At 42.4% G+C, this 9,393-nt stretch overlaps 1 long non-coding RNA gene and 1 other non-coding gene across 2 annotated transcripts; one reads left to right on the top strand and one right to left on the bottom strand.

The window, feature by feature from the left end:
- Positions 1 to 2,615: 2,615 nt before the first annotated feature.
- On the top strand, positions 2,616 to 2,722 carry LOC133106122 (U6 spliceosomal RNA). The gene has a single exon (XR_009704295.1). It is a non-coding gene; the product is annotated as a U6 spliceosomal RNA (small nuclear RNA).
- Positions 2,723 to 5,984: 3,262 nt separating this feature from the next.
- Positions 5,985 to 7,901, bottom strand: LOC133105578 (uncharacterized). Its single transcript, XR_009703870.1, has 4 exons — positions 7,855 to 7,901; positions 7,178 to 7,208; positions 6,668 to 6,818; positions 5,985 to 6,569 (listed from the first exon to the last, which is right to left on the bottom strand). It is a non-coding gene; the product is annotated as an uncharacterized LOC133105578 (long non-coding RNA).
- Between the last annotated feature and the right edge of the window lie 1,492 nt (positions 7,902 to 9,393).

Below are 9,393 nucleotides of genomic sequence, written 5' to 3'. Positions count from 1 at the left end.
TGTAAGGTATATTTCTCGAGTTATCAAAATACATTAGTTGTATTGTAGACTGGTTTTATTTTGTCTTTGAACCTGTAGGTACACGGCACATCCCGATAGAAACACACATCAGGACTTGTCGGTAGCTTTGGATAAAAGCGTCATTCTCAGGATGGCCTACACAGTGGCACGGTGTTATTTTGTTGGGATTGTAAGGTATATTTCTCGACTTATCAAAATACATTAGTTGTGTTGTAGACTGGTTTTATTTACACATCAGGACTTGTCGGTAGCTTTGGATAAAAGCGTCATCTTCAGGATGGCCTACACAGTGGCACGTGTTATTTTGTTGGGAATGTCTGTCCTCCAGGGTCCTCGTCGCACTTGTCCCTGTGTTCGATTTGCACTTCATTGTGCGTCGCTCTGGATAAGAGCGTCTACTAAATGCCTGTAATGTAATGTAATGTAATGTGAAAAAGAAAGAACGGGAAACCGCAATGTTGTGTGAATTCGGTTGGGTGAAACATTCGCAGCATTGAAAACCATTCGCGTTTTTTCCCCTTAAAATAGTTCTGAATGAAGATCAGGTATATAATTCCGAGTACAGTAAAAAATAAAACAAAAAAGGAACTTTGTACATGGGGTATATTCCAGATGTCTCATTAAAAATGCATGTCTTACGAAATTTAAAACGAAATTAGATTGAAGGCTTCACAATAGCCCACAGTCTTGTCCCGGAGGCTAGAACCTAAAGGCATATGGTGATGCAGCGTCTTTTGGTTATTACTGCTCTAGCCTTTGGAATAGCCTGCCGATGGGTCTTCGCGACTCCAAATCCGTAGACATTTTAAAAAGAAGTCGTAAGACACACCCTGTTGTAGTTCTGTCTGTAACGTGGTACACAAATAAAGTTTTGCGTAGCCACGCCTGTATTTGCACTCGGCCTACACGGGCAGGTGGCTTCGTCGCCTACGGGAGATAATATTGTATTTTTCCAAATAGTTTCACTTTTTTCAGTTCGGCGCAATATGGACGCGTGCTCACATAAAACAGTGCTACTGCGGCCGAACGTCTCTCGGGTAAGGTTGCCTGCTGTAGGCCGTCCGCATATCACGTTAACTTGGTGTAGAATCAACATCAACTTGTTCGCTTGCTAGCTAACGACTCGTGGCCATAGTCCTTCGCCTCCGCGTCGTACAGTAACCCCCTTGTTAACAAGATTATTCCTGATACACGTCGTAAATACAGTCGTGTAGGCTATTTATTGCATTTTCTGGAAGGCTTGGCTGCTGTGCGAGGATTATCCAGCTACTGAGCAAACTGTTTCCACGTGCTAGGCCGGCTATAGCTAGCTCGTTTGCTACCTTGGCGAGGCGATGTAATTTAGTGCTCCGGTGCCTCGCTTATTGTATGTGTCTGGCCATTTTGCATGCTTAGAGATTGGGGAAGTATATGAGAAGCACCGTACGTGGCACAGGTAAAGACAATTGTCACAACATTTTCAGAGGCCTTGTTGGAAAACGTGGTATTTCCCCCACGTAGGCCCCGTGCCCAGCGGACGCCAAAAGTAGCAGTGTTGAGTTAGCCTACACCACAGAAGTAAATAATTGTGTGCCATAGTGATTAGCTAACGAAAACGACAACGCAGAAGAACCACTCAGCTTGCTTTGGTTGGATATACACACACGGCAGTCTGCTGAGTGGTCAAAGAGGGAATGCTGCTTTCCACGTTTGTTTTGAGCAAACACTCGTGTTTCGAAGAACTCGTTTCCTCCGCGTTTTCGTCCTTTTTAGTGAATTTCGAGTGCTTACTCTAAATTAACTTTTGATGAATTGCCTTGAAGTTTCTGTTATAGTGTAAAGTACCTTTCGGGCGTACTGTATATCGTATTAAAAACCATGCAGTGTTTTTTTGTTTTTTTCTCAAGTGTCTCTATTAATTGTATGTAAATGATGTTCTTCCCATAGACTGTATAAAAGTAAGGCTCTTCCGTGCATGCACCGTCTTTTTGACGGTTTTCCCTTTTCTAGCTGGAGAGCCCTTGTGAAAGGAATGAGACGACTGACCTCTGGTGGCAATTACTAGCAATGTACGGGGAAATCCGGAAGTATTTGAATTTGAAGATGGCGGGCTCCTTGTTTACTTTTCTTCAGATTTTACCTTTTGCTGTCAGATGGCCTGACCTTACCTATACCTAGTAATACTATTGTTTTGTTGTTGTGTTTTTTCTGTCTTTCAGTGTGTGATGAATCTTTCAAGCATGTTCAGCTGATGGTGACTGAGATGAGGACAGCATGCAGCGGACAGGCTGGAGGTGGTGACAGTGCAGTTCTTTGTGAGGGTGCAGCCAATAGCAGTATCGAGGCAGTCGGCTGCATAACTCGGCAGCGCACATCCGTGGACTCCATTTGCCTGCCTCGGAGGGACATTGATGTCTAAATGCGTTCAGCTCAACATCAGAGGTTGTGTTTGATAAACCTCCTGATGCAGATTTGTCTTGTTTGTAAGTACTGCCAGTTTAGGCTGTCCTTACGAGGCACACATGCTTGCTATGCATGCTTTCGCACTCAGTCCATGACTGCGAACCATGGCCAGAACCCGCCCCTTAAGTAGCACAGGCTCAGGTAGGTCTCTTGTGCTCGCTCCGGCAGCACATATACTAAAATTGGAACGATACAGAGAAGATTAGCATGGCCCCTGCGCAAGGATGACACGCAAATTCGTGAAGCGTTCCATATTTTTAACCTTACCTGCGCACCAGTTGATATTTTCATGCCTAACCTGAGCTCTGGGTAACATTTTTTGTGAAGCGGTGCATATTTTGTGCCTTGCCTGAGGTCCAGGTAACATTTTTTGGTGATTCTGTGCCTTACCTGAGCTCCAGGGCTTTGTGATTTTTGTAAAACAAAGTTCTATTTTAATTTATACAAGCTGCTGTCCGGGTGTACCTAATAAAGTGGTCACTGTCCACTAACTGCTCGAGGGCAGAGGCTATTGTGACGTTACAGGAAATGGGTGGGCTAAATATTCGCATTTACAGGCTGGTGTACAGGTGTACCTAATAAAGTGGTCACTGACTGAACCGCTAGAGGGCAACGGCTGTTGTGATATCACAGGCTACTGTAACGTCACGGCAAATTGGTGGTCTAAGTATTTGTATTTACGAGTGTAGAGATAAACCTAATAAAGTGAAACTCCGTCCTATTTTAAAAATAGAATCTCCATCTCCGTCGACCTTTTTTTTTTTTTTAGAAATAAAATATCCATCTCGGTCCTATTTTAAAGAGTAGAACAGGTTCTCTGTATTGTTCCCATTTCAACGAGTAGAACAGGCCACTGAGGTGACTCGTCTTTGAAAAAGGCTTCATACGCCAGCGGACAAGTGCCTGGACATGGGTGGATGCTCTGCGTGAGGTGTGGTATGCTTCTGTGGCCCACTGGTGGGCCAGTAGCTGGCCATCTTCCCTCTGATCAAATAAACCCCAATTTCAAAGAGCAAGGGCTCATTTTTGGATGGTTGTTTGCTTTAGACTTGCAACTTGGCACTTTTCCCCCCCTCCGTTGATTGATGCAAATGCTTCTTTGTGCACTGCACACCACCTTGAGTGTATATTGTAAATAAAACTTTAAATGAGACGAATCGCTGTTGTCTGTTACTCTGACGACACTGAGTATCACGAGGGTATTTCCTAATATTTTGTGACTGTTCATATATCCAGGTCTAGCAAACTCGAATTCAGTTCTTGAGAATGTTTTGCTACTCATTGTCCAATTTCATTTCTTTTCCAGGCAGAAATTGTATTTGATAGTACAAAATACAGAAAGGGAGCACCGTCGTGATTTTTAAAAATGATTATATTAATAATAATGATAATACAAATATGGCACAACTCGTTCACAGCAGAACATGGAGAAATGTCATGAGTACAAGAGATGGACGTGAATGGGGACCTACTTGTTGCTGCAACTAAATTCGGCAATTGTTCCAACAGTAGATAATAAACTGCCATCAAACAAAACAAGGACTGATTTGCACGTCCTCAAACTTAAACTGGAGCTATGCTGACGCCTAGTGTTAAAGCTGAGCGTTTTTCTGCTATTCAATATGTATGGAAATATATTTTTCACTGGCTTCTAGAGTGACTGCTATCGCGGTCACATGAGAATTATCACTGGTCTGATATTTTAATCACATAAATAAGTAGAATAAATAGAGCATGCCCATGGGAGGCATGTGTCCTGGTCGAAGATGTTCGCAGTGTCATGGTCCAAGCTGATGTCCTGCAGCGCCCGGCCCGTCTGCGACTGAGGTTCCCTGCAATGTGAGGCTGTGCACACAGGAAAAACATGCTTATCACAAGAGTTATGAACATGCTATGTGACACAGTATTAAAAAATAATAATAATAATAATAATAATAATAATAATAATAATTTAACTTCACAGGAGCTACCAAGATGTAGTAGTTGATAGACCTAACCACAGCTAGCTAGCTACACTATACCACTGAAATGACTCACTTTTTTAAACATTTCGACAGAAATTATTAAACTGGGGGAGTAATTAAGCTACATTATTCGTATTGTCACACACTGAATCGAGGTATGGAGGTAGGTAGGTAGATAGCCAAGCAGCTATCCGCCTTGCAAGCCAGAGAATATTACGTTTTATAATTAAAACGAAATGTGCGACATGCCAGCTTTGTCTTACGATATATTTCTAATGTAAAAATACATACATGATGTGTTTATACACCTGGGAAGTTCATTCATTCATTCATTCTGTGTATTAACAGCAACGATAACCGTATTGAACAGCGCGAAAGCCAACTAGCTAGCCTGCTCTGACCATCGTTAACATGAAAATATAAATGATTCTTCTGATTTTAATATAAATTTCATTAGAAAACGCATTGAAAGCTTACCTTTCACCGATGCGGGAGCAATGGCCGACGCGCCGATTTGAGTCAAAACGGAGAAATTGTGAATTTGGAACAAACACGTGTTCAATTTGGAACAAATCCGGCCAAGTGATTGGCTGAGCCGCTTTGTCAATGTTGGTGAAAGTTGTAAATTGGAACAAGGCACGGCCTCTGATTGGCTCCAATATTGGAACATTGGAACAGAGAAGATCGGTAAAGTGGAGAAAGGAGGGGCCCGCAGGGCCCCCTGCGCCCTGCACCTGGTCGGAGGTTCGAATCCGACCCCGGCCAAATTGCCGAATTATCTGTTGCATTGTTTATATGCAGAATTCAAGGGCCAAATAGTATAGGAACTATATTTCTGTACATGTATTGGCACTACCTTAGTAACTGGCGCTATATGTACACGTATTGGCATTAACTGCATTGGAACTATGAATATGCAGATTGTCAGAAATTTTAATTGTAAATGCACATAATTTGAATGTCAGGAATTGTAAGAATTGTGTAGAATTTTAAATGAACGGTCACTTCAAATGCAGAATGTCAGAAAATGTAACTTGTCAGAATAATGCAGAGAGACTATTGGCTTTCTGTGCATGTTTTATTCTTATACAACACGTTGATTTCTGCAGCAGAAATGAATTATACAGAGATGTTGTAATTGTGAACATCAATGCAATGTATTAACTAACTGAAATAAAAAGACAAAATTAAAAAAGACAGAGAAAAGAGGTTGCTTTTCACTGACTCTATTGATGACTTTTTTTAGTTACTTTTGTTAGATAAAACAGCGATTGCAGTACACAATCCAAAACACATTTGGCAGGGATAATTGTCTTGGGACTGACTGACTGCCTGTCTAGACAGTCAGTGATGCAGGAGAAGGAAGGACATTAAAAGCTTTGAAGCTTTGACTTGTATGCATGAGAAGGAAGGAAATCGTTCTCACTTTCAAAGACTCAAATCAAGTATTGTTAAATTCAGAAACAAAAGACAAGCATTTCCTTTCACAAGCATTTCCTTAAATGATTGCAATATGCAATGATCCAAACATTGACGCACAAGCTGCTTCACTAATACAATTGTGTTTAAAAAACATACATACTTAATTATGCTGAACTTTAGACATAAAGTAACAGCACTATACAAAATGGGAAACATTGATGCACACCACTGGGAGCATTACTGTGTCCATATAAAAAAGTGTCCATTACAAATGCAGCCAAGGGCACACTTTTGACATTTCAGTGTTCCCATTGCAGGACCGGCTTTTGTCTGGTGCTTCACCTCAGACCAGCAGTCCAAGGACTGCAGGCAATGTAGCTCTGAGGGTCTTCAGCACACGCAAGCCTCTACACCTCGCCAAGGTACCGGTCCAAGTAGAGGGCAGATCACAGAACTATATACAATAAAAGCGTCCTCCACCCAGCCAGTGGATCAGCGTCCATGAGTGTCCTTCATCTCTGTCAACCACTCCTGCACCGATTTGCCGGCAGCAGTGGATCAGAACGCGATGTTGGCCAAACGGCTATGGCCAAATTGCCGCTGTTTCGGCTGTCCGCACTTTAGGCAGATGTACTTCTCCTCACGCTGTCAGGGATGCGGGTACCCACCACGTCCTGCTGAAGCACAGCTCTCTTCCACGCCTTCTGCCTCCGGGAGAACCTGAGAGCGATAAACACCACATGTTAGCATGTCAGTCAGCAGAAAGTTACACATCGCAGGATTACGGCATACAATTTCTGCATCGTGCCACCACTTACCACTGGGAGAGAGTGCGCTGGTTCAACTCAAAGAGGCTGTGGCTTCGGCCCGTCCCTCCTCTTCTCCTCCGGCGGCGGTGGTGGGAGGTGCAGGTGGGGGGAGCGGGTGTGGGACCTCTTCGACAGCAGGATCGCCTTTGCAGAGACGTACCTAAAAAATAAAAATCATTTTAAAACAAAAACCTATGTGTTTGTGTCAATCAAGCATTGAAATGAGATGCTTTTTAACTATGATTACAAGCAGCTCAGCCCAAATAAGTGCCATAGTTATTATGGTTGTCAGTGATGTACATTAGAAAGTGCATCTACAGTAATGCCATAAATTTGCCCAGTGCCAGTACACCAGGGGGGGCAGGAGAAGATGGGTGTGATCAAAAAGAAAGATGAGCCTCTAAGACAGGGAAATGCAAAAGTTGCAGTTACGCGCAGGGTGAAAGCCACAGCTAGGCAGCGATGGATGGATGACAGGACAAAGGTACAAAGCATGCATAAACACATTGAATCTCTCACCCAAACCTATTTCAAGGAGATCCTTCTTTCTCTGATAAATATTACAATGAAACAACAGTTAATTCAAATTGTATTATACCAAACTGACAATACTTTATAAAACACAGTCAAAATAAAGATGCAAACAAATCACAAGGTTTGAGAATATAGGAAGTTACATAAAGTATGCTTTAAATTGTGATGTATTTTAAATGAGCGACTGAGATGCCATTACTGACTGACAGTTGTCGTTTATGCCAAAACATTTCTTAAACATTTCGAAAGAAATTATTACACTGGGGAGTCAAAACATTACTCGTACTGTACACACCGATTCTACTGTATGGTTCCGGTTCGGTCTGTAGCTAGCTTGCCAAAGCAGCTATCCACCTTGCAAGCAAACTAATATTACGTTTTATAATTAAAACGAAACGTGCGACATGCCAGCTTTGTCTTACGATATATTTCTAATGTAAAAATACATACATAATGTGTTTATACGCCCGGAAAGTTCATTCATTCTGTGTATTAACGTCAACGAGTTCGGTGCCGGTTAAGTCATACAAACGTATTAAACAGCCCGAAAAACGGCTCGAAAGCCAACCGGCTAGCCCGCTCTGACCATCGCGAACACGAAAATATAAATGATTCTTCCGATTTTAATATAAATTTCATTAGAAAACGCATTGAAAGCTTACCTTTCACCGATGCGGGAGCAATGGCCGGCCCGCCGATTTGAGTCAAAACGGAGGAAGAGCTACAATTGGCCGGCTAAACAGGTGATGAAATTGGAACAAACACGTGACGAATTTGGAACAAATCCGGCCGTCCGATTGGCCGAGCAGCTTTGTCAAAGTTGGTCAAAGTTGGAAATTGGAACAAGGGACGGCCCGTGATTGGCTCCAATATTGGAACATATTGGAACATTGGAACAGAGAAGAACGCCGACTGCAAGGATGACACGCAAATTCGTGAAGCGTTCCATATTTTTAACCTTACCTGCGCACCAGTTGATATTTTCATGCCTAACCTGAGCTCTGGGTAACATTTTTTGTGAAGCGGTGCATATTTTGTGCCTTGCCTGAGGTCCAGGTAACATTTTTTGGTGATTCTGTGCCTTACCTGAGCTCCAGGGCTTTGTGATTTTTGTAAAACAAAGTTCTATTTTAATTTATACAAGCTGCTGTCCGGGTGTACCTAATAAAGTGGTCACTGTCCACTAACTGCTCGAGGGCAGAGGCTATTGTGACATCACAGGCTATTGTGACGTCACAGGAAATGGGTGGGCTAAATATTCGCATTTACAGGTTGGTGTACAGGTGTACCTAATAAAGTGGTCACTGAGTGTGTATGAACCGCTAGAGGGCAACAGCTGTTGTGATATCACAGGCTATTGTGACGTCACGGCAAATTGGTGGTCTAAGTACAGTAAATCCTCAAATTGTGTCCGGGATTCTATTTGAAGCCGGGCCTCGGATAATAGCCGGGGGCGTGGCCGATTCGGACAAATAAAGGCCGGTCCCCAAATACAAGCCGGGGTAATATTGCCTACCAGTAGGGCTATCAGTCCATGGGCACTAGAAGACATTGTTTCGATTTAACTCAATGAAATAAAAGAGCTCTTCTTAATATTTAATATTGTTGGTTGGTTTAATACTGCTACCAATGAAAAGTCGTTGTCCTACACCATGGGTCTCCAACACGTTGCTCTCAAGCTACCAGTAGCTTGCCAAAGGCTGAAGCAGTATACATTTCAACACAATTGTTGCCACGAGGCATTCCAGCCTACGAATTTAATAAAAAGTAAATCAGGCAAAATTAAAAATTAACTCAATTTAGGCTACTTGGCTACGGAATAAGGTTTCCATGTACAGTGGTGTGAAAAAGTGTTTGCCCCCTTCCTGATTTCTTATTTTTTTGCATGTTTGTCACTTAAATGTTTCAGATCAAACAAATTTTAATATTAGTCAAAGACAACACAAGTAAACACAAAATGCAGTTTTTAAATGAAGGTTTTTATTATTAAGGGAGAAAAAATCCAAACCTACATGGCTCTGTGTGAAAAAGTGATTGCTCCCTAAACCTAATAACTGGTTGGGCCACCCTTAGCAGCAACAACTGCAATCAAGCGTTTGCGATAACTTGCAATGAGTCTCTTACAGCCCTGTGGAGGAATTTTGGCCCACTCATCTTTGCAGAATTGTTGTAATTCAGCCACATTGGAGGGTTTTCGAGCA

Source organism: Conger conger, chromosome 12 (assembly GCF_963514075.1).
Source record: "Conger conger chromosome 12, fConCon1.1, whole genome shotgun sequence".
Taxonomy (NCBI): Eukaryota; Metazoa; Chordata; class Actinopteri; order Anguilliformes; family Congridae; genus Conger; species Conger conger.
Note: the sequence above shows the minus strand (reverse complement) of the source record. Positions and strands in the feature narration are given on the sequence as shown.